This window comes from Natrix helvetica, assembly GCF_964273705.1.
Source record: "Natrix helvetica genome assembly, chromosome: 3".
Lineage (NCBI taxonomy): Eukaryota > Metazoa > Chordata > Lepidosauria > Squamata > Natricidae > Natrix > Natrix helvetica.
Window position 1 is genome coordinate 101,328,599 of NC_138549.1, and position 26,700 is coordinate 101,355,298.

Genomic DNA, 26,700 nt, shown 5'->3' on the forward strand with positions numbered 1-26,700 from the left:
TTGTGCCGGCCATTCATTGGAGTCAGTGCAGTGACGTGCAGTCAGGTGAGGCAAGTGAGGCACAGCCTCACCGCTCTCATCATGAAAAGAAAAAAAAGTGCAAAAGGAAAAAGCTGTGCTAGTTGCTGGCTCACCGTGGATGACTCTGCTTAACTGTTAAAAAAAGCCTTTAAAAAGCGCCCTCTACTATGAGGCAGGAGAACTGCATGCCTCCTTTAGTCTGACTTTAGGCATTTTATGATCACTCAAGCAGAGTTAAGCAAGAGTTAAAAGCCTAAAAATTCCTGACGTAGTTGAGGCAGCAGTTATCCTGAGGGCGCTTTTTTCGAAGCTTTTTTTAACAGTTAAGCAGAGTCATCCACGGAAGCCAGGCAAAGAGCCATGCTGTAGCACACACACTTTCCCCCAGCCTCTTTCTTTTGGAAGGCTCGGATCGGCTCCCCTCCGGCTTCTCTGCCTCTCCTCTCACCCCAGCCTGCCAGCAGGAGGTGAGTGGGTGGGCTTTATTGTGTTGCAGGCATTTCCCACGCAGACAGCAGGCTGCATTTGCAATGGTGGAGGTGTTTGGGGAAGGCAGCAGGGGAATGGGGGGATGGCAAAGGAGCTGCATTCAAGCCACTGGAAAAGATATCCATCCCAACTTTTGTGTGTGGGTGTGTTTGTTTGAGAGTGAGTGAGAGAGGGAAGGGGGTAGAAGAGATAGTCCAATCCAACTTCTGTGTGTGTGTGTTTGTTTGTTTGAGAGTGAGTGAGTAAGAGAGGGAAGGGGGTAGGAGAGATAGTCCAATCCAACTTCTGTGTGTGTGCATGTGTGTTTCAGAGAGGGGGAGGAAGGGAGAGAGGGAGGGAGGATGGGAAGAGAGAAGAAAAATAAAATGAAGAAGAACCTTTTTTCGCAATGGAGAAAAACAAATGCTGTCGCTTTAAATTGGAACTGAGCATGCCTGGCTGTGGAATTCTGGGAGTTGAAGTCCACAAGTCTAAAAATATTTGAAACCCACCACTGTGTCAGTGCCTCACCAGCCATAAACCTCACCACACGTCACTGAGTCAGTGATACTAAAGACTGTCAAGAACAGTCATCTTCCTTCTGTAAGTAGCTCTTTTATTGTTCTGTGTACTTATTTTTATCTTATTTAAGTAGTAAGTGCACAAAATGATAAATTTCCTTTTTTATATCTTCTTTTTGTAGATCATCCATTGGGGCAAAGAATTCAGTGACATCGTCTTGGCCACTCCCACCCGATCATGACTGCCAAGCCACTCCCACCCAGTCACATGACTGCCAAGCCACTCCCACCCAGTCACATGACTGCCAATCCCATCTCACCCAGTCACATGACTGCCAAGCCACTCCCACCCAGTCACATGACCGACAAGCTACTCCCACCCGGTCACATGGCCAGCAAGCCACTGCCACAGAGCAGGCCACACCTACAGAAGAGGTTCTAAAAAATTTTGAAACCTACCACTGTGTTCAATATAAAGCGCCTATTTTCTTTTGAAGAAGTTCTAACCTCCAGTGAGTTGAAAAATGTTGTGGCACTCAAAACCCTGGATACTACATTAAAAAACATGTGATTTCCGGTCTGCTGGAATATTAATACTGCCTAGCTCTTATCTAATTGGGTACTCTGTGTAACTATTTAAAAAGTTCTTTGCAAAATCCATTTTTCCCTCAGCTACTGTGGGAGACTTCAATAAATAATGATCACTAACCAAATGTTCATTGGGGACTTCTATAACTGCAATTTCTTTACCATAATATGTTTATCTAAGCAAAAGAAGCAGAAATAAAAACATTTTTGAGATTGCTAATTCAGCATATCAGGGTAGTAAGTTTTGTTAAGTATGAGAGTTTGAAAAGCCAAGCTTTCCACACTACTTTTCTTCTTCTTTCCCTGTACACGAAATCAATCTTCATTCGTATGTAAATATATGGAGCCTTTGGGAATAAGAAAACAAGTAATACAACTCCATTAAAAAAAAACCACACACAAGCTGATATGCCATGTACTGAGACTCACAGAAGAATCCTATTATTTTTGTCACTATCAACCTAGTTTTGTGATTTTTACTCCATTTTCAATAGCTTGTAAGATTGGCTACTGAAACCTGGGCAGCAAAGTCTCTGGAAACTATAAATTAATAAAGATGACACTTGTTCCACAAATGAGTAATGTGGAAGGAAGGAAAGAAGGAAGGAAGGAAGGAAGGAAGTAGGGAGGGAGGGAAAAGGTTGGGAGGGGGGAGCAGAGAGGAGGGAGAAAAGAAGGGAGGAAGGAAAAAAGGAAGGAAAAAAGGATGGGATGGGAGTAAGGAAGGAAGGAAGGGGGGAGAGGAGGGGAAGGGGTGCAGAGATGAGAGGAAGGGAAGAAGGAAGGAATGGGAGGGGAGGGAGGAAGGAAGGAAGGAAGGGGGGAGAGAAGGGGACGGGGGAGCGGAGAGGAGGGAGAAAAGAAGGGAGGAAGGAAAAAAGGAAGGGATGGGATGGGATGGGGTGGAAGGGACGGAGGAAGGAAGGAAGGAGAATGTACTATATTAGTGAAATGCACACCATTAGATCTTCAGCCTATTTTTCTGAGTCCTTGGTGTCTGGTTGTTTCCATGTGATATACATAAAAATGTGTCTAGTTTCAATTACACTGTGGTGGCCACCATCTTTAATTTTTAAATCATATTCTGGAGACGCCTCTGCCCTAGGCCTTTGGGTTTGAATGGTTATGGGAAGTTTTGGTTTATTAACAGGTTTTTTTTTCAGATTCTTCATTGAGATTTTTATACTTTTGTGTATCTTTTCTTGATTTATTTGATGAGTCACCTCTGGTGGCTATATATTTTATATAGGCACATTGATGCACTTATGCATGCCCTTTATAGACCTTTTAGGAATTGGGTGAGGTAAACAGTAGACAGTGTAAGGGTTTGGGGATGAAATCACAGAGTCAGGTTGTGTATTCCAGGCATTGATATATATCTCTATCATCTATCTAATATCTGCAATGAATGCCCCAAAAGCCAGCTCAGATGACAAAGAAGAGCTGGCTTCAGGAACTTCAGAGCAGGACATGGAGAAATATCTGGAAGACATCTGAGCTTCTGAACCAGGTGGGGATGGGCAAGAGGAGGAGGAGAGGAGAGGAGCTACAGAAGGGCTAGAAGAGAGACCAGCTGAGCAGCTGCCTGATAAAGAGAGGGTAGAACTCCTCCTAATGAGCTGCATCACCCAGCAGCTATTTAGCTCAGCACATGGAACAAAGCAACTCTGGAAACAACTCATCTGTTTCTTGCTGGGTGTGTATTCTATCATTATGATCCTTAATTTTGGACTTAAACCTTGACCCTATGACTAGACTTTGGACTTTGCTTCTGAGACTCTGGACTTGGATTTGGGGTTTGTGATTTTTGCTCAGACTCTGGACTTGTCTTGGGACTCTGAACCTGATGAATGACTTTATGGACTTGCTCTGTGTTCTTGGACCTGAGGATTGGACTCATACATGGGATGAATTCTGGGGAATACTATTTGGAGCTGGCAAAGCTTTAATAAAGACTTCAGTAAAGATCCTGAGGTGTATGCCTGTATGAGAAGTAATAAAGACTTCAATAAAGACCCTGAGGTGTATGCCTGTATGAGAAGTACAGCACTATCTGTTTGCCTGTCAGTATGTCTATCTAGTTCTATCATCTATCTATCTGTCATCTGTCTTCTAATCTATCTCCTAGCTCTAAAATATAGCAAAGGCAAACATAGCTACTGGCTTCTAAGAATGTGATTTGAAAGTAAGCCCTAGAGAAATTAATTGTCCTTTCTTGCAACTGAACAGTTAGACTTGGACTTGGAAAATAAAATCATTTTTGAATTGAGACTGTCAAGTTGTCCATTTTTTTCCTTCCAGAAAATATCCTAAAGCAAATCTAGAATTATAGAGGGAAAAAAATACCTTTCAAATGAATTGGTGTTTTTGCATTCAGTGCTAATGTAAATCTCTCCATTAAGAATCAAGTTGACTTTCAAACCACTGAACTCATAAATGTTCTAGTCATTCTTGTACTGAAAAAAATTCAGGGTGTTCTGAGTTTCAGAGAATTTTACTCAATGGGGCTTCTTTACTCTTTCCAAACAGACATAAACAATGTCTTTGAAATTATTATTGCAGTCATCATGCACTGTGTCTTCCTATGTACAGGGAACCACTCAGATCTTCCCTTTCTCTTGTAACAACTGCATTGAGTGTTCAGTTCACACATTGTAATATGAAATACATTTTATTATTTACGTTTTGTGCTCAAGATTAATGTCCTTGGTAATGAGGTTTGTATATCTTCATGTCTATGTTTCTGGGTTTAAATTTCATTCTTTTATTTTAGGCTGGTTTTTTTGCTAGCTCACGGATAGCGTTTTGATCTCATTCTACGTTTTAGCTTTCCTGGTCTCTTCTGTACATCTTTTCCCGTTGGGACTCTCCCTTTGTGATGTGGCCTTCTCACCATTTCTTTTTTGTTTCTACATCTTCACTAAGCTCTTTGTGTAATTATACTGGCTTGCTCTGCTAGCATCAATTTTTTTGTCCTTTCAGAATGATCTGTAATTGTGCTTTCAGAATCCTCTTTTAAAGAACACACACCCTTTGTAAGTCCTTTCACTCATTAGATTCACTTGTCTTGAAGTTCTACTTCAAATCCCTTTGAGTTTGCTAAAATCTTTTCTTTTTTAAGTATTTCTGAAATCCAAGATAAACATTGGACTAGTCCTTTGACTAACTATTAATTATTTTGTGTGTTGTAATCTTTAAAGGTTACAGCAGCATACAAATTTGTTAAATTAATAAGTTAAGCAACTAAATAAATCCTTGGCTGAATAATCAATTACATAACTAATCGGCATTTCAAGATAAAGGGGTACTGTGCAGAGGTGGTATTTAGTAGGTTCTGACCAGTGGTGGGTTCCGGACTCTGTCGCAGCTGGTACACTGTGCATGCGGCTGGGCATCCTAGTCGGGCACACACGCTGCACACACATGCTCACACCACCGTCCTGCGACACCCAGCTGCTCGGCAGAGGTTGCATTATAAACAGCAATGGAATGCGGGTGGGTGAGTGGGTCAAATGAGCCACCATACTGATAGGGTGGCTGCGGCTCCCGGCTACTACCAGCTCCCGGCTACTACTCTGGAGAACTGGTAGTGGACATTTTGAGTAGTTCGGAAACTACGTCTCTGACTAGCCCTGTCCCATCTATTCTCTGCCTCTCGAGTCCCAGCTGATCAAGAGGGAATGTAGATTTTTCAGTAACTTTCCCCTGGAGTGGGGAGAGAATGGGAGGTTTTACAATATCCTTCCCCTGTCACACCCACCAAGCCACACCCACCAAGCCATGCCATGCCCACCAAGCCCTGGCACAACCACCAAGCCACGCCCACAGAACCGATAGTAAAATATTTTGAATCCCACGACTGGTAAAGTGATAATTAATGTTTGCACTGCTCCCTCTTCTGAGTACTTCTTGGAGATATCACTGGTTTTCTAATTGGAGCTACAGTATATTAAATCAGGTACATCATTAATAATACAATAGCAGAGTTGGAAGGGACCTTGGAGGTCTTCTAGTCCAACCCCCTGCCTAGGCAGGAAACCCTATACCGTTTCAGACAATGGCTATCCAACATCTTCTTAAAGACTTCCAGTGTTGGGGCATTCACAACTTCTGGAGGCAAGCTGTTCCACTGATTAATTGTTCTAACTGTCAGGACATTTCTCCTCAGTTCTAAGTTCCTTCTCTCCTTGATTAGTTTCCACCCATTGCTTCTTGTTCTACCCTCAGGTGCCTTGGAGAATAGTTCGACTCCCTCTTCTTTCTGGCAACCCCTGAGATATTGGAACGCTGCTATCATGTCTCCCCTAGTCCTTCTTTCTCTTAAGCTAAACATACCCAGTTCCTACAACCGTTCTTCATATGTTTTAGTCTCCAGTCCCCTAATCATCTTTGTTGCTCTTCTCTGCTCTCTTTCTAGAGTCTCCACATCTTTTCTACATCATGGCGACCAAAACTGAATGCAGTATTCCAAGTATGGCCTTACCAAAGCATTATAAAGTGGTATTTACACTTCATGTGATCTTGATTCTATCCCTCTGTTGATGCAGCCTAGAACTGTGTTGGCTTTTTTGGCAGCTGCTGCACACTGCTGGCTCATATTTAAATGGTTGTCCACTAGGACTCCAAGATCCCTCTCACAGTTACTACTATTGAGGAAGGTACCACCTATACTGTACTTGTGCATTTTGTTTTTCTTGCCTAAATGTAGAACCTTACTCTTTTCACCATTGAATTTCATTTTATTAGATGGTGCCCAATGTTCAAGTATATCAAGATTCTTCAGTATCTTAAGCCTGTCTTCTGGAGTGTTGGCTATTCCTGCAGTGTCATCTGCAAATTTGATGAGTTCCTCATTTATTCCCTCATCCAAATCATTGATGAAGATGTTGAAGAGTACTGGGCCTAAAACAGAGCCTTGGGGTACTCCACTGCATACCTCCCTCCATGTAGATGCAGTTCCATTGATGACTACACGTTGAGTGCGGTTGGTCAACCAGTTACGAATCCATCTGTTGGTGATGCTGTCTAACCCGCATTTTTCTACTTTATCTAGTAGCAGGTTATGGTCTACTTTATCAAACGCCTTACTGAAGTCCAAGTAAATATATCGACGACATTCCTCTGATCCACTAATTTTGTTACTTTGTCAAAGAATGCAATGAGATTAGTCTGGCGTGATCTGTTTTTGACAAATCCATGTTGGCTTTTGGCTATTAGTTTGTTTACTTCTAGGTGTTCGCTAATTCGTTGCTTGAATATCTTTTCCAGAATCTTTCCTGGTATTGAGGTCAGGCTGATAGGTCTATAGTTTCCTGGATCTATTTTTTTCCTTTTTTGAAGATGGGAACCACATCAGCTCTTTTCCAGTCCTCTGGCAGTTCCCCAGTGCTCCATTCGTTTACACGTGCAATTCCTTATCCAGTTTTGGAACTGCCTTTCTTTAAAGCTTTTCTGAGAATACCTGCTTCTTACGAAACACAAACAATTATTATTGGGAAATGGGTCATAAATCTCAAGAACTAAATATTGGTTGTGGAAACTCATTAGAGAAATCCTTCAATAAACTTCTTTTGTATCTTCCATTATAGGAAGTGGGGTGTCTAATATAGCAAATATATTTCTACCTACATACGGCCTACAAAGATTAAATAATAAATACAAATACAAATAATAAATAAAATAGATGCTTTTTAAGAATGAATTGATTTATTAGGTAGAAAATAAGTTTGGTTGGATGCAAGGAAATGTTCTATAGGAAATTATGAATAAGATGTTTCAAAATGTTTCTCCACTTTTCAAGATAACAGAAAGAATGGATGTTCAATTAATTAATGCAGTAACTGCTGCATTTCAAGCTATTTCACAATAAAAGTTGTGTTTCATGGGCAAGAGACATAGTTGTTACCCTGTTTCCCCGAAAATAAGACTGCTCCAGATAATAAGCCTAATCCCGCTTTTGAGCACATAAATCCTCTGAAAATAACCCTCCCCAAAATATTGCAACACAGCAGCAGCTATGAGGTGACCACGGTCACTGTCTCTTGCACCTCAAAAATAATAAGGCCTACCCAAAAATAAGGCAAAGTGCTTATTTCGGGGGTCAAAGTAAAATAAGACCCTATCTTATTTTTGGGGAAACACGGTAATGTATAGAGATGTAGAATTCATATGCATGCTAGAAACTGGGTTATGAAAAATTTAGTAACTTTCTTAGAATCACATTCACAGCTTCTAGGAAACACTCCTTTTTAAAAGGGGGCCAATTTGTCACAAACACCTCATTCTACAATATCAATGCCGATAGTAACAGAGTATTCAACACAATCTTCAAAAATATATTACACAAATATAAGTATCAACCACTATTCCTTAAATTTTTTAAAGTTACTAATGCAGAATACATATACTATTTTATTTTCAGCAGGGTTAGGGTTATCTTGTTTGTCATTATGGCTAACTGATAATATAACAAGAGCAGACTCAGTCAAGTTTTGATTGACAGGAACAGGTGTACATTTCTGCTTGGATGGCACCTTCTCATTCTTTAAAATGTCTGTCTCTATTATAATCAGTAGTTACTACTCTAATGATATCTCACCTCTGACAAAACTCTTTGATCCAGCAGAAGTTTTAGTTTTTTCGTTAGGAACGGCAGATTAATTTGAAGGAATCTGTCTTCCTATAGTGTATTCCTGGATTCAGATAAGTCCAATAATGTGATTCTTTAGATCGGGAGTTGCATGGAAAGAGCCTCTGTATCTCTGATTCCTGATTCCACCAATGTCAATCAACTTCATTCACAAAAAAAATGAGATCTTTCTAGGAAAGCATAAAATCTATTCCACAAAAAATAGTCTTTTCTAAAAAGAACTTCAGGGAAGAAGAAGAAGAAAGTTTCAGTTCCCAAAGCAGTGGTCCATTTCAATCATTTTTGGTGATTATTTCCAAGGAATTTCATATCTGAGATCTTCTGTTAATTGCCCCATCTTTTCTTTAGACACTGTCTATATTGAGCATCATAGGATTTCAACCTCTATTTCATACTGAGTTGCAGTTTTATATAGGTTAACACTCAGCAGTGCATAATCGGAATACATGTAATTCTTTCCTACTGAATAGAAGAAATGTTTCTGCAAGGAAAGGCTGCCTTTTGACACACTTAACATGCATATGTAATATGTATGCATATTTTGCCCAATTCATACCTATGACCTTTAACAAGGAAATGAACAATAGGTTGACCACTTCATTGTAAATAGTAAAACCTGAAGGGTTCAAACTGGTTCAGCCCTTGCTATAATCAATGCGTCCTATACTTAGCTATTATATAGAAAACCAGATAGCTAGATCAAACCACAGTCAGATAGCAAAAGTGTTACATCTCTTGTAACACTTGAAGTATATAAGAAAATGCTTATAGAATACTACTGAATCGTAGTGGCAAGAACAGCTGAAATTGCAACAATTTCAAATTGATTAATTAGGTATTTGGGCCTAGGTATTACTCGGTTTCTGTTTAAAATGTTACTATTATATATCATTTACAATACTAGCAAAACAGAAATCAATGTAATATAATAAAATATCAGATCCATGCTGTATTAGACATGTTAATCTTCGGTTTTTATTTTTTATTAATAAGAATATAAAAGATACTCAACTCACCACTTGTAAAGTATGTGCATTAACCTTTATCTACACAGAACTTTCAGGTATATTTTACAAGGGCAATTTTTCCACCAGTGGGTTTGGCTCCTTCTCTGTACTTCTGGCAACTCACATCAAAGATAAGGATAGCTATTTCCAAAATGGGTACAGTTATTTTATTTGCTTTGGTACACTTCTATTGAAAAACACATTTTCCACTGGTTAGTGCCAGAAGCCAATTTTCTCCATCAATGAGTTTTTCCTTCATGTTTTCAGAAGAAATTATTATCTTGCTAATCAGTGGGAACACACACGGACATACATATTAGGAGTGGGAAATAAAAAAGGATCCTTTAGGGATATCATATTATTTGAAAATTAAGTAAGAAAGGCAATAATTACTTCCAATTGGGTTTTGGCCAACCACAAATTTTGGAAAAGAGATAAAATGATATTCTACTTGCTTGAGAATTGGGCATAAGACATAGTCCCTGTCTTTTAGAAGTCTTCTACAAAATTGGAACCAATAACATTGGTATGCATATATATGAGTAAAACTGAGGTGATGGGGAGATGATAGCATCCTTTATATACCTGAAAGATTGTCACACAGAGCTGTTTTCCATCACTTTATTATGCAAGACACAAGTTATAACAAATCATGATTGATTCAAGTTACAGCAAGACAAATTCCAACTGAATATTAGAAAAATATTTCCTTATAGAATAAATAATTCAGAAGGGGAACCAATTGTCTTTTTTTTTTCAAAGAATTTTATTGGTTTTTTTAACATTTATAGGGAAAAAGGTAAATGGAAAGGTATACAAATTTTGGCAGTTGCAAAGTGTGGCAGGCGCCCCCCCCTCCAAACTCATAGGATACATCTAGGTATAAAACATTGGTACATAATCATATATAATCAGCATGTTAGTTCTATTAATATTTTCCATCAGTTTACACATTGTAGTATATGTTCAACATATAATTCCATTACTACTTTTGGTCATTTTATAATATGAAATTTTCTTGTTTATTTTTGTGATCTGAGCTTTCTTGGTATTGCCCCTTCTCCCCCCGCTGGCAGAGCTCCGGCCCCTCCCGTGTCCTGCATATCCGTAGTAGGATCTTCTGTTTTTTCTAGGTTTATTTTGTTTTTTTCCATAAAGGCCTGTGCCTCTATGGGTGTGTTAATTCTAATTCTCGTCTCCTCCCAGAATATCAGCATACCTTCAAGCATCAACCATCTAAACCACACCCCCTTCTGGTATAATTTATTCGCCAATTGCGAATAACTTTTCCTTTTTTCCCTAATTTTCTTGGGGATCTGCTTCAGGATGGTTATCTCCCTGTCGTGGTATGTTAGTGCCTGCCCCCTTTGCACACCCAGAATTTCATCTCTTGTGCTTTTTCTAAGGAATTTAATATGGACCTCCCTGGGTACGTTGTGTATTCTAGCATAAGCTGAGTTCACTCTGTAAGCCAGATCTATCTCCCATTCCATCTGTTGTTTCTCTTTGTGTATATATTCAGCCAAGATGTTAGTCATAATGTCCCTTATATTTTCCCCATCTGCTTCTATGACATTTTGAAATCTAAGATAAAAGGACATTCTCTCAAATTCTGTTTTCATTTGCTGGGTATCTAGTTCTTTATTTCCCTTCTGCACTGCTTCTACCCCCCCCCCCCACCTCCGCCACCCCACCCTCCACAAGGTCCAGTCTCTGTGAGTTCTTGTAAATTTGGACTTGGTTCTCTTTGATTTCTTCCTTCATTTCTCTTAATTGTCTCTTAATTTCTTCCTGGCCCTGTATAAGTTGCTGTAGCATTTGTTGCAAATCCATCTCTGTACTCTTAGGTTGCATCAGTTCTGTGATCTTTGATTGTGTGGCAGGACTGGATGTTGCAGATGTCGGGGCAGAAGTTGCAAAGCCAGGTTTTCCAGGGGGTGGTCTTTTAGGGGACATAGTTTATGAAGTAGAGAGATCAGTCAGTATGGAGAATGGACAGCTGGAGAAGTAGAGCAGACAGATGAGTCCAGGAGGCAGAAGATCCAAGCAGAAGGGAGTTTCTTTAGTCAGACTGGCAATAGAGAGGAATTCCCCCCCCCCCCCAGAGAGTTCAAAAAATAACAATCCACAAGAGATTCTTCTGGGTGACACGGAGACAAAGACCGGAAGCCTGAATTTTAAAGGTGGAGTCAGGTTTCACAGTTCATGAAGACAACGGAAGTGTGCCATCTTGCCCTGCCAGCTTTGGGCTCAGAGGCATAATAATAAAGTTTTAAAAGTTCACAAAGTTCTCAGGTCATCAGTAAGTTATGGAGCTAAATCTAATGAAAAGTCACTTTACAGGGGTGAGGCATCATTGGTTGGCTCTCCCCCCTCCTCCTTCCCCTGGGAGTAAGAGCAAAATTTTTCAAAGCCGCTTGTCCAAGGGGGGGAAAAATCCCCCTCCCTCCAGCCGCGCCTCCAAAGAAATCCGAAAGTTTAACGTTTTAGGTTGCTGAAAGGTCCATCAAGTCAAGCAAAAGGGAATGAAGGGGGAAAGCGCCTCACCACACCGCCGCTGCTTCCTTCTATTTTTGCATCAGTCCGAACAGCCTGTTGCGAAGACGCGCGTGCGCCCTCCGAAACTGCTCCCCGATGCCTGGAGCGAAGCGGAGGAGCCCCCACCAGCCGCCGCCGATGCCAGGGTCCCCCGCCAAGCCGCTCCTTCAGCAGGATGCCTCTCTGGGGCATCCTGTGCCCCCCAAGAAGCGGGGAGCCCACCGGGGAGCCGGAGCGGGCAAAGGACTTGCCTGTCGCCGTCAGCCGCCGGAACTGGAAGTCGGGAACCAATTGTCTTAAGACTGATGGGCATCCCTTCCCTAGGTGTTCTCAAATGAAGTCTAGAGAACCATCTGTCAGGGATTATGGTTGAATTGATTTATATGACCACCCATTTTGCAAATACGACTGTGAGCATAACAATATATAAAAAAATGAAAACACCATATTAACAGTAAGGAAAACCCTACAATGATCACAGAGAGGAAACCCAAACCAACCAACCAAACAAAAATCTTTCAACAAACTATTTGACCTCCTGACTTTCAGGTTGTGGAATCCATCCAGATCTTCAATGCTTTGTGAAAGTCTGGCAGGGTCAAGGCCAATCTAATATCAGTTAACATGAATTGCTGCATTGAGCATCGGGTTAGATTCAGTGGCATAATCAGTTCCTTCCAAGTCTATGAATTCTGACAATAAATGGATCATTGAGCTGTTACAACAATTACAAAATCTAGGCTTTATATTGAAAGAACAATATGTTGGCCAATTTTTTTTAGCTTAGTGTTACTTTTGCTCGAAGAAATATTGTAAATAAAGCCACATAGTCTATATATTAATTTCTTCCACTACTGTCCAAATTGCCAATAAGTGGCTTTCAAGGAATAAATAGCAAATTGAAAATGGCTCTGCTGAGATCAAAACCAGCGGCTGTGGAGGAATGAAGAGATGTGATTGGACTGAGTTTTAAGACTCCTCTCTAGACAAAGATAGGACTGGGATTGCCCACAAGTGCTCCAGACAGTTGCTCCTCATGAAGAGTCTAGTAGATTTAGAGTTCTATGAGATAAGGGAATGCCTTTGTAGCCCAAAACGTGATTCATACATTGGATTTGTATACTTTCCTTCTTAATCACTTTTGAAATTGCTTGTTAACTGCATTTTAGGGTACTAGGAACTTTTATAATTGCAAGTTTTACTACAGTGGGTGAGTTTTCTTCAACACTTAGTGAAATAAAGTAAGTCACCCAAAAACATTGATTGAGATGGTCAGCTATATTGATTGATTGATTGATTGATTGATTGAATGAATGAATGAATGAATGAAAAATGTAAATAGAGTGATTAGAGTGTTGATTATGGAAAGTTTATAAATGGACAGGTAGATCTAGAATACGATTTTGAAACTAATTATAAGAATCCTTTCCAGGGAAAATACTATTTTGAGTATTTAATAAGTACTCAATGTGTGTGTGTGTAGATATATATATATATATATCTATATAGATATAGATACATCTACACACACACACACACATTAATGCAAGGCTTTAAAGATTTGTTTAAGATTATAAGAGATGAGATGTGGGAAGAAGAGATCATTTGTTCTTTTTTAAGACAAGGTGATAAATTATTACAATTGTTTATACTTGCCGTTAGGAAGGGAAAAGTCATTTTTTGTATATTTCATTTTTTTCTACACATTCTATTTTTTTCTTTTATCTTTTTAATTGTAATGTTCAATAAAATTATTGCAAATTGTCAGTCACATAGATATTCAGAGTGGCTCTCTTGAAATTCTGTGTGCTCCAGCACAACATATTTAAGAGCTGAAATTTCCATATCATTCATTTATGAAATAATTCCACATAGAAATGATTTGACAGCTATGGCTTATCTTTCTTTAAGAACAATGTGGCAAAAGACTATAAGACTACAAGAAATCTACCTTTATATTCAGAAGTAGGATCCTAATTCCAGTTCAGAATTAAAATAAATTGTTTAGATATGTCGACCGTAGGTTTATTTTGTTAGGAAATGGGCTCTACACTTGTTGAAAGCCTTACAGAATATTAATGGATAGAGTGAGAAAGAAGATTGATTTTGATAACTACTGAAAAAAGTACCCGGGAGAAAAAGTACTTGACACACTTCACAAAACTGAAGATTTTTTTCTCCATTGATCAGTTCTATCAAAAAATAGCTTTTCCCCACAGATTGGTCTCACAATATCGCAGGGATGCTGGAATCAACACATCCAGAAAACACTGGGTTGGGAAGAACTTCTGTGAATTTTTCAGGAAAATGAATGCTATTGAAAACTTCAAAGCTCAGTAAACTAGAGTTACCATAGTTGTGCATGAAACAATAATAACACAGAACATTTGTTTTGCAAAGGATATTTGTAACGTACAAGCTGAATGGATGGAAAGAGAGCAAAAGATAAAGAAGATAGATAGATCCCAATAAGAAACACCTTAGAATAGGGATTGGCAATTTGAAATCCCTAGAACCCATGTCTGACCTAATACTATGTCTCCTTTGATGCCCACTTGTTCCCTGTTATCAATTGATACATTAAACATTAAATATTATATTGATTTTAAAAAATAACAATAAGCACATGCTGCAGTGCAAGCCAGTTAGTGGAAAATGAACAAAAAAAAAATCAAGATGGTGACTACAACTGTATGCATAGGGGTATCCAAACTTAGCAACTTTAAGGCTAGTGGATATCAACTCCCAAAATTCCCCATCCAGTTGTTATCTTTATTTTGAGCACATTGCTATTCCTCCCATGGCCCCTTGAGCATTCTCAGAATAATTGCTGCCCCCTGCAAAACATGTTCATGTAATGAACTCTGAAATACCTGCTTTGCCATGTAACCTGGAAAGCAGCTGAGTCTCCTCTGTGCTTGGTAAATGGTGAATCTATTCAGCTGCCCCAAGTTTAAATGCTTCCATGGTGAACTCCCAAGTGAAAATTCTGATCTGCATTATCCAGTTGGCTCTAATCTAGGGGTATCAAACTTGCATTGTCACAGTGGCATCATGTGATGTATTGAGACTTCCCCCACTTCGCTAAACTGGGTGGGGCCAGCACGTGACGCATCCAGCCCGCGGGCCATGAGTTTGACACCCCTGCTCTAATTGCTTAAGGAAGGCCTAATATTAGCCACTAATTTAATATTGCTGTTAAGAGTTTTGCAAATCCTTTGAAAGAGGCACTCACTCCAGCATGCCCATGACTGCATACAAAATACCACTTTCTGAACTGTTAAAAGCAGCCATATCTTTTCCCACACAACTGCTTCAGCATCTGCTCCTGGCAGTTTAGGAGTGTGCCTGTGCCTGTATGTCTCTGTGTATGTCTCTCTGTGTGTGTCTGTATTGTACATGCACAACCTATTCAGTGTATGGTTTCTGAAGCATGTTTTTGGGAGGATTTAAATGGCCTTACCATTCATAAGAACTTAGAAAAACACATGTAAATGCTGCTGCTGTTGCATTGTTCCAAGCCATGAAGTTACAGAAGAGCCTATGACATTTACTGTATTGTAGAAAGAATATTATAGATATTCTACAGTAATGTAGTATTGTAGCCATTGCTGACAGCATCAGATACATGTTTCCTCTAACTAAGGTAGAATTTCCCTAACCCTAATCTCCCTCCCTCCCTTTTTTCTTTCTTTCTTTCTTTCTTTCTTTCTTTCTTTCTTTCTTTCTTTCTTTCTTTCTTTCTTTCTTTTCTTTCTTTCTTTTTCTTTCTTTCAGCTTTTATGTTGCTTTGCGTCAATGAATTCAAGTGATTTTCAAAAGCCACATAACATCTGTGCATTTCAGATCAAGTTTAGTGCACTTTTGAAGAGCTGCATCTTTTGAGACTTGAAAATAATGCCAAGTATTCACACATTAAAAGGGATAAAATAACTGCATCTCAGCTATCTCCTTGACAATGTCTACAATTTGTCTTGTTTGCTTCATAAAGAAGCAAGTGTGGATCATCACATTCTATTGTCACAACATTTCCCTGTATATTTAGTTGAAGTTTGTTCCAAGTCATTCTAAAGAAGGGAATTCATATAGCCGTAAAAAAAACTATAATAATTTTTAAAACTTTCATAAATTCTTCCCTTTATTGTGGCTGGTCAACTTTGTGCAAGAAAGAAAACCTGAAAAGGTAAATACTTTTTGCAAAAATGTGTCTACAACAAAGGCAATCTTTGGGCTTAAAAAAATAAAAATATATGAGCAGAGATGGCTCAGGACAACTTTTACTCTTTCACCTATGACCTTTGCTGATGGTGAAGCGATAGTGCCAGGATTCAGCTCTTTATCTGTTGTAAATAAAATAAATGGATCCATCCAAGTTCACTTTCATTTTTAAATGAAATCATAATGTAACAAAATATTTTTTGTACTCTTCACTTATGATGCTGAAGTGACAATCTTATTTTATGAACATTCTCTTAGCTCACTGAATGTAAATATATATATAGTTACATTATACATTATATTTATATCTATATATATAGAGAACCCGTGGCTTAGTGGTTAAGACTCCTGCCTAAGATATATACAGCCTGGGTTCTAATCCCAGTAAGGGTATGGCTAGCTGATGAGAGCTAATTAGCTCGAAATAGATTTATCCTAGTCTCCCTTTATTTATTTATCAGTACAAATACAACACACACACACATTATATATATATATACATATATATATATATATATATATATATATATATATATATATATATATATATATATATATATATATATATATATATATATATATATATATATATATGTGTATATATTTGTTTTCGTAGATTTTCACGGGTGTAGGTATGCTGGTTTTGTTGTATTCGGGACTTTTCCCGTGTAAAGTTGAGATTGTCTTTGCAACGTTTCGGCAGGATCGCACCTGCCATCTTCAAGCGTGGGCTCAAACCAACACATACTTCATCCATAATGGACAAAGATACAAACAGATAGAAGGAGCACCCATGGGATCACCCCTCTCACCTGTCATTGCAAACTTATACATGGAACATTTTGAAACCAACGCCTTAGACAAATCTGAACACAAACCCAAACTCTGGCTTAGATATGTTGATGACACTTTCGTGATTTGGCCACATGGAAAAGAAAAACTGGACAACTTCCTCACACATCTCAACAACCTACACCCCAAAATACAATTCACCATGGAAATAGAAGCAAACAACCAACTTCCCTTTCTGGATGTCCTAATCTACAAAAAACCCAATGGCTCCCTAGGACACACCATCTACCAGAAAAAAAACCACACACCAACCGCTACTTAAATGCACAATCCCATCACCACCCTGCACAGATCAACTCTGTAGCCAAGACCCTCATCTCCAGAACCAAACGCCTAGCCGACAAAGACCACCTGAAAACTGAATTACACAAACTCACAAATGTATTAATCTCCAATGGATTCCAAAGAAAAACAATCACCAAACTAATCCAAAAGGAGACTCCCCCAAAAAACCAAGATACAGAACAGGACAAGGGCATCGCCCTCCTCCCTTACATCAAAGGCACCACAGATAAAATCAGCAAAATTCTCCACAAGCACAATATCAGGACAGCCTTCACCACTGATCAAAAAATAGCCAACATCTTAAGAAACCCCAAAGACAAAATCCAGCTAGAAAACCAAGGAGTCTACGAAATACCATGCAAAATCTGCCCAGCAATATACATAGGACAAACAAACAGGAGAATAAATGCACGCATCACAGAACACAAAAACGCAGTAAGAAAAAAAGAAAAAACTTCTTCCCTTTTCCAGCACCTTAAAGCTACAGGACATGAAATCAACTTTGAAGGAGCCAGGTTAATCTCCAAAACAGAACACCTCCACAAGAGAATAATCATGGAAGCCATCGAAATAGAGAAACACCCTCACAGCATGAACAAACGTGATGATATCTCCCGCCTACCAAACATCTGGAAACCAGCCCTAGCCAACAACACCACCCACCACCCAAGCCGTTATAATACAAAACAACAATGCACACACAGCCTGCACCAATTAGCACCAATCTACCAATCATGATACAACCACACAACCAATCATTCCACTTACTGAAACAAAGCCAGCACCCCATCCCCTCCCACCAAGACTTACAGAAAGACGGCAGCTCCGATCACATTTTAAGCCCACAGCTAGAAGATGGCAGGTGAGATCCTGCCGAAAAGTTGCAAAGACAATCTCAACCTTACACGGGAAAAGACCCGAATACAACAAAACCTATATATATATATATCAGTGACGTGCGGTGAGGGTTATGGCTGGTGAGGCTGGTGACGTCATCAGGAAGGCGGAGCCTCAGCCTCCTGCTCACATGGTCCCATTCCCCGCCTTCCTGAGTGAACATTAAAGGGACCGCGGAGTGCACTGTAGCATTGCTTCCTCCACTGGCCCCAGTCCCTTGCCCCCCCTCCTTCAAGGTCTCCTACCAACCCAAAGCCCGATCCCCAGCTCTCTCGGGCAAGTCTTGAGCGTTGCTTTCCCACCCGCCCTCGCTGCCTTTCGTTGCTTTCACACCCGCTCTCGCTGCCTCTTTCGTTGCTTTCCCACCCGCTCTCGCTGCCTCTTTCGTTGCTTTCCCACCCGCCCTCCCTTTCGTTGCTTTCACACCCACCCTCGCTGCCTTTCGTTGCTTTCCCGTGCCCGCTCTCGCTGCCTCTTTCATTGCTTTCCCACCCGCCCTCCCTTTCGTTGCTTTCACACCCGCCTCTAAAGCGCGCCAAAGCCTCCTTCGTCCCCCCCAGTGCGCGCCCTTTTTATTTCCCGCAACACCCCCCCCATTTCGGGAAAGCTTTCCCCATTGCCTGGGGGGTGAGGGGGGCGGCTCCTCTCCCCCCACTCCCTCCGTCCCTGCCTCTCTCCTCAGCCCCAAAGCTCCGTCCGCGAGACTCACTTCCAAGGCGAAGCCCTTGTGGCAGCGAAGCCCTTGTCGCCCCGAGCTCTTGTTTGCACTTCCGCCCCTTATCTTCGCTCTTCCCCGCTCTCTCCCGCCAACCTCACCAGCTGCTTCTTTTGCCCTGACGTTTCCCGGCAAGGCAAAAGACTTTTGCATTGCAACAAACTTTTGCAACATCATTTGCAGCTTGGCCCGGAGCTCAGGCATTCTAAAACACTTCCTTTCGCCCGTGGAAGAGCTCATGCGGGCGAAAGGAAGCCCACATCCCGCGGACTAAAATGCTTCCTTTTGCCCGCATGAGCTCTTCCACGGGCGAAAGGAAGCGTTTTAGTCCGCGGGGTGCGTGCGAGAGGAGAGAAGCGAAAGGAAGCGTTTTAGTCCGCGGGGTGTGTGCAAGAGGAGGAGAGAATATTCAGTGAATATTCTCTCCTCTCGCACGCACCCCGCGGACTAAAACGCTTCCTTTCGCCCGTGGAAGAGCTCATGCGGGCGAAAGGAAGTGTTTTTAGTCCGCGGGGTGCATGCGAGAGGAGAGAATATTCAGTGAATATTCTCTCCTCTCGCATGCACCCCGCGGACTAAAACGCTTCCTTTCGCCCGTGGAAGAGCTCATGCGGGCGAAAGGAAGCGTTTTAGTCCGCGGGGTGCGTGCGAGAGGAGAGAAGCGAAAGGAAGCGTTTTAGTCCGCGGGGTGCGTGCAAGAGGAGGAGAGAATATTCAGTGAATATTCTCTCCTCTCGCACGCACCCCGCGGACTAAAACGCTTCCTTTCGCCCGTGGAAGAGCTCATGCGGGCGAAAGGAAGTGTTTTTAGTCCGCGGGGTGCATGCGAGAGGAGAGAATATTCAGTGAATATTCTCTCCTCTCGCATGCACCCCGCGGACTAAAACGCTTCCTTTCGCCCGTGGAAGAGCTCATGCGGGCGAAAGGAAGCGTTTTAGTCCGCGGGGTGCGTGCGAGAGGAGAGAAGCGAAAGGAAGCGTTTTAGTCCGCGGGGTGCGTGCAAGAGGAGGAGAGAATATTCAGTGAATATTCTCTCCTCTCGCACGCACCCCGCGGACTAAAACGCTTCCTTTCGCCCGTGGAAGAGCTCATGCGGGCGAAAGGAAGCGTTTTAGTCCGCGGGGTGCGTGCGAGAGGAGAGAATATTCAGGCATTCTCTCCTCCTCTTGCACGCACCCCGCGGACTAAAACGCTTCCTTTCGCCTGTGGAAGAGCTCATGCGGGCGAAAGGAAGCGTTTTTAGTCCGCGGGATGTGTGCGAGAGGAGAGAGTATATTCAGGCATTCTCTCCTCCTCTCGTAAGCACCCCGCGGACTAAAAACGCAACGATGCCGTCGAAGTGATGTCCCGATGTTTGGAAGCCATTCGGATCTGGATGGGAAATAAGAGACTCAAACTCAACCCGTCCAAGACGGAGTGGCTGTGGCTACCGGCACCCCGGTTCAACCAGTTACGTCCATCACTGGCCATTGGGGGCGAACAGCTGGCCTCTGTGGATCAGGTACGCAATTTGGGTGTCCTCCTGGACGCCCGGCTGTCAATGGATGACCAGGTGACAGCCGTGGCAAGGGGGGCATTCCACCAGGTTCGCCTGGTGCGCCAATTGCGTCCCCTATTGGACCGGAACGCCCTATGTACAGTCACTCATGCGCTTGTGACGTCTCGACTAGACTACTGTAATGCTCTCTACATGGGGCTCCCCTTGAGATGCACCTGAAGGCTGCAGTTGGTTCAGAATGTGGCCGCACGGACAATTGTGGGAGCTACTAGATACTCCCACATAACACCTTTGCTGCGCGGGCTGCACTGGCTACCTGTGGCTTTTTGGGTGCGTTTCAAGGTGTTGGTCATCATCTTTAAAGCGCTCCATGGCACAGGACCTAGTTATTTGCGGGATCGTATCCTGCCCCATACATCCCTTCGGCCGATTCGCTCTCACAGAGAGGGACTTCTCCGGGTACCGTCCACTAGGCAATGCCAGCGGGCAACGCCCAGGAGTAGGGCCTTCTCTGTGATGGGCCCGACCCTTTGGAATGACCTCCCCCCAGATATCAGGACTATCACCGACCTCCGCTCCTTCCGCAAGAAACTAAAGACCCACCTGTTCAATCTAGCCGGCCTGGCCTAATTCCTAATTCCCAATTTTAGTCCCTCAAACCTGCATTTTTAAAAATTTTCTAGGGGTATACTTTTAGTGGTTTTTTAATTTAATTTTTAATTTTTACTTTTTGTACAGTTGTATGAGGTTTAATTCTTTTTTAAGGGTATGGGATATTCGTCTTTTGTATTTGTTTTAATGACACACCTGTACACCGCCCCGAGTCCCTTCGGGGAGAGGGGGCGGTCTAGAAATATTGAAAATAAAAATAATAAATAAATAAATAGAAGAAAGAATAGGGAACTTGATTTATTCTACTGGGATTATTCCAAACTGAAATATTTGGATCAATCTGCAGCTATGCTTACATAAACATAAACCTTTTAATGTGATCAATTTGACAATGGGGTAATCATTGAAGAAGTTTATGGTTTATAGTATCCTGCAGATACACCAATTAAAAGACCAAATTTTTGAAAGATGTCATCCAAAAAAATAAACATAAACATTTTTTGAGTGTGCGTCATGTAACCCATTCTTGCCCTAGTTATCCTGCTTCTGATTAGAGTTTAAATAGCTTCACGTGAAAGGAAATTAAGCTTAATCTGCAGTAGCAGCTCGCCTATAGGATGATCAACATGTAGTGAAGTTCATTGTCCAGACAATATTGGATTATAAATTGTAAACCACTTTCCATAGAAGGCTGTATATCTTCAGACCATTATGTGGTCTGCAAGCATATGAGATTAGGGTTAGGAAGATCTCTGCTTTGATGTCTCTACATGGAGTAGATTTCCTGAAAAAGGCACAATAGCTCAATGGCTAAATGATGCAGGAAAAGGTTTGTATTCCTGTGGTTCGAGCCCTAGCACCATGTGGCTGAGTGAGCTCCCGTCACTTGCCTCAGCTTCTGCCAACCTGGCAGTTTGAAAGCATGTTATGTGTAGGTAGATAATTAGGTACCACATTGGTGAGAAAAAAAACAGCATTTTGTGTGGTAGCGTGAATCCAGCCAAACCTTCTCCAGTGTACACCCAAGTACAAGGCGAGGAATGGAGGGAGAAGTCTCTGGATGACATTGCAAAAGGCCGTTGAGTCTTTCTGAGAGTAGACCTAGTCCGACTCCTGTAGTGGATAGTACACAAGCATAAACTGAACAGACTAGCAACTGGCAGCCAAACAACCACTTTTGCGCTGACACTGTAGTCTCCTGGCTAAGTAACATTGCCATTACATCGCTAAATAAATAAATACATAAATTTCCTGCAGAGGTTTTCAGTGTACATATATAGATCATTATGGAAAGTATTGTGATATTTATTTATTTATTTGATTAATGATGTTATTGCAAAGATTTGGATCCCGTCTTTTGCTTCAAGAATTCAAGGTGATTGCATATGGTATTTCCTTATTCAGATTTCCCTCCAAACAATTGTGCACAAGAAACAGTTTTATGATGTAGAAGTAGGGACTGGTTCCAAAGTCAGCCCAATGCATTTTCATAGATGAGAATGGAATTGAACTTGGACTTTGAGTTCTAATATCAAATCTTTAGCCATTAGACTACACAGGCTCTTTAACATTGTGTTGCAGTGGGACTACACTTTATATGTATAATATAGTGACGTGCGGTGAGGTTTATGGATGGTGAGGCTGGTGATGTTATCAAATGATCATCATGAAGGGAGGACTGTGACAACTTTGATCTTTGCAAGCGTGCAAGCAAAATACCCCAGGATCACAGTGGCGGGGACAGCAACTCCTTCTGCTGTGCTGCGGAGAAGAGCCACGCTGTGCTCCTCAGCACTAGCCTCAGATCAGCGCGAGCCGTGGTCCCCTTCCTTTTGGCTCAGGAAGGAGGTGAATGGGACCACATGTGCAGGAGGCTCCTCAGCGCTAGCCTCAGATCACCACGAGCCGTGGTCCCCTTCCCCTGCACACGTGGTCCCATTACCCTCCTTCCTGAGCCAACATGAAGGGACCATGGCTCACGCTGATCTGAGGCTGGCGCTGAGGAGCCTCCTGCACACGTGGTCCCATTCCCCTCCTTCCTGAACCAACATGAAGGGGACCGCGGCTCGCGCTGATCTGAGGCTAGCACTGAGGAGCACAGCGTGGCCACCGTGATCCTGGGGTATTTTGCTTGCACGCGCAAGAAAGAGATGAAAGAGAAAAGGGGAGAATTTTTTTTCTTTTTTTTCTTTTCATGGTGAGAGCAGTGAGGCTCTGCCTCCCCTGCCTCCCCTGACTGCACGTCACTGGCATAATACAGCTTCTGGGTGCTGTATAATGCGATTGAGGCAAATAAGCAGTTTCCCTTTCTGGTCTTTCTGTTAAGACTTTACCCTCCTAAATTTACATTTTCTCACTGAGTATTTTCTTGCTCTTAGAGTCTCAGCTCCTTCTGAGCTTGAATTGAACTGATATTTTCTATGTGTCTTTGAGCTTCCCACCTTTACTTCTTGTAAATCTGTCTCCCTTTTCATTTTTTTATAAATATCCTTTTAAATTTTTTAGCTCCTTGCTAAATATTTTGTGCAGCCACATCCCTTTTTATAGATCTCACATGCTCCCTTGCCAAGGGAATTGTTTTGACTGATGTTTTGGCAATTCCTTCTTTAGAAAACTCACTCATCTTGGGATGCTTTGCCCTGTTAATATACATAGCCACGGAAGCCTATTAATATGGCGTCTGAGCTCTCCCTAATTTCTTAAAAGCAGTTTGAGAACAACCTACATTTCAGGATCCTATCCTGTTCACTTCTATTCAGGGGGAGCCAAAAATGTCAAGAATGCTATATCTGTGCAATTGCACACCTGCCCTTATGTTACATGCATATCATTGTGTGTTGTATGCTATAAGGGGTGTAGCTCTTGTTCCCACTCATATTCCACCCAGTGGAAAAAGGATGGAAGGAGGGAGGACAGATTCATCCTTCCTGGCATTTCACTTCTATGACCAGAAGAAAACTGACAGAATTTTGCTTCATCTTGGCTACTAAGGGAGATGGGAGTCATATGAAGCTAACTAGTATTTCTCTCATAGGATTAGCTAGAACTGCTGAATTTCAGAGTTATTGTGAGGTAAGATGGCTAGCCTATAAATTTTATAAATAAATAAAAATGAATTTCACCTACTGAATGTATTGCAGTGGTAGGATTCAATTTTTTTTACTACCGGTTCTGTGGGCATGGCTTGGTGGGCATGGTGTGTCTTGGTGGGTGTGGCTTGGTGAGCATGACAGGGGAAGGTTACTGCAAAATCCCCATTCCCTCCCGATCAACTAGGACTCAGAAGGCAGAGAATAGATGGGGCAGTCAGAGGTGGTATTTACCAGTTCTCCGAACTACTCAAAATGTCCACTACTGCTTTTCCAGAACCGGTCAGAACCTGCTGAATACCACTTCTGATGTATTTGTCAATATAATTCACTTGTTCATTGATGATGTTCATACCACATTCTTCTATAAGTGTTAATAAAAGTGGCTTATAGATACGATTTTTTAACTAATACTTCATATTAAAAGAAATAAATGGAAGTACGATCAGATAATTCATTGCTGAGGATTGAAGTGAAGATTTCCTGATCCAAAATTCATTGCCTACTAGTTTTGTTCCAGATGTATTGTATTAGAATTCCCACAAATAAGAATGTATATTGGTATGGATTCTATCCCTAACCAAACATAATGATAAAACCCTTATTGTTACGGTTGAAATATTACTTTTATTACATCCTTCAACAATCCTACATTGACGATATTCTCCCTATGGTATCTTTTAATGTGTAAACCATACCACCGTCCCAATTTATCATAAGGCTAATAGGTGTGGAAAGGAGAAAGATTTTGAAAAAAAGCCAAACTGTCTTTCAATGTGAGAATCAGAGTCATGACCGGTATAAGAACATTCATAATAAAGGACTGGAGAATATTAATATGAACTGCAGGACCTTCAATCAGCAGACTATTTTATTTGTTTTGATAAAGAAGTTTGGTAGCCATGGAAATGCGCTAGAATTCAATTTGTATGTGTGTTTAAAACTAACTATTACAATATTCCACTGCTCTTTTGCTACAAGCGATGAAGCTCATTAACCTGAATGAAATGTTAAACCATAGGATTTTGTAACATTGCAGTTCAAGGAATAAGATGATTCACAGAAAGGCTTGCCTTACTGCCTGTTTTTCGGCTTGTTTATAAAAAAGAAAGCATGAAAGTACATTTCAAGCAGACCAGCATTTCCCTTCTTTTCGAGTAAGAAAGGACTCCTGAAAATTTTTCAGATATAAGATGCCTTCCCTTTAAGGCTAGATTTATCCAATTTGCTAAGCCACAATGTGATTTTTCCCCCCTTTGAGGCTTATATCATCAGATTTCTATTCACTCTTTCCAAAACTGGATTGATCAGACCCATTGACATCTGCTTTACAGGTGTCTCATATATATTGCTTCGTTACAAAGCTCCCCTTTTTATGTCAGCTACTTAAACATTGATTATTTAAAATGCTGCAATCTTGGTCAATACCCTTGAAAAGATTTTGCTACATCTGACTGTGGGAAGTTGTTATCTACGGTGCACCTGGAAGCAGCCTTGGTTAAAATGTCCTCATTAGATTTTAAATTCCCATTTCAGTTGCTATTTCTCCAAAATTTTGGAAATTTTCCAAACTACTTAACTAGATGTATATATGGTTAGCTGAATGGACCATACTGTAGGGGAAGTTACTATACACCCAGACAGATTATGTCTAGCCTAAAATTATCTATTGCAGGTGGGAATGGCTCTCCAAATTCTCAGGCAGATGTCTCTTCTATTACATACCATTTTTCAGAATTAGGAATGAACCTGGGAGAGAGGAACCTCCTTGTCTGTAAGATGTCTTCTGTCCTGTAAATAAAGCTGATAACATTATTGGTCAGAGAAATATGTTGCTTACAGAATATGATAAGTTCAGTCTAAAATCAAAGAAAAAGAATATTTGGAATACTTCATGGCATGGGAACTTTTCTACAGATGGTTAGCTGACAGATACAGAGGTTAGATGAGTGGATTTACATGAAATATGGACAACATGAAAATGAAGAAATGATTAATATTTTTTTAAAACAAAATTTTATTGGTTTTTTAAAAAATAAACAAGGAAAGGGGCGGTGGAATAGGTTACAAATTTTGGCAGTTACAGTATGCAGGAAGTGCCCCCCCCTTCTCATACTTTTCATTTATTAATACATTAGATTATTGCTAGTTAGTGGTATTTTGTCAGCATATAAACTTTTATCTTCAAATAATTTCAATCATTTTACATCAAACAGATTTTCTTGTTCATTTTTGTGATCTGAGTTTTCACGATGTTGCCCCTTCTCCCCCCTCCAGCAGGGCTCCGGCACCTCCCATGTCCTGTATGTCCTGTGCAGTGTCATCAGATTTGTCTAAGAGGACTTTATTTTTTTCCATGAAGGCCTGAGCCTCTGTGGTTGTGTTGATTCTAACTCTCGTGTCCTCCCAGAATATTAGCATACCTTCTGGCATCAGCCATCGAAACCACACCCCTTTCTGGTATAATTTCTTCGCTAATAGCGAATAATTTTTTCTTTTATCTCTCACTTTCTTAGGGATCTGTTTCAAAATGGCTATTTCTCTATCTTGGTATTTTAATACTTGCCCCCTTTGTGCACTCAGAATCTCATCTCTTGTGGTCTTTCTGAGAAATTTAATATGTACCTCCCTTGGAACATTATGTGTTCTGGCATATGCTGAGTTTACTCTATAAACCAGGTCCATGTCCAACCCCATCTGTTGTTTGTCTTTTTTATTGTATTCAGCCAATAGGTTTGTCAA

General features: G+C 41.0%; 1 protein-coding gene across 1 annotated transcript in view; it reads right to left on the reverse strand.

Annotated features, from left to right (window-relative positions):
* CTH (cystathionine gamma-lyase) overlaps window positions 1–18,314 on the reverse strand; it is a 414,207-nt gene extending 395,893 nt beyond the window's left edge. Inside the window, exon 1 of the mRNA XM_081949031.1 lies at window positions 18,309–18,314. The gene's annotated coding sequence lies outside the window, so the exon portion shown is untranslated. The remainder of the gene's footprint in view (window positions 1–18,308) is intronic.
* Between the last annotated feature and the right edge of the window lie 8,386 nt (window positions 18,315–26,700).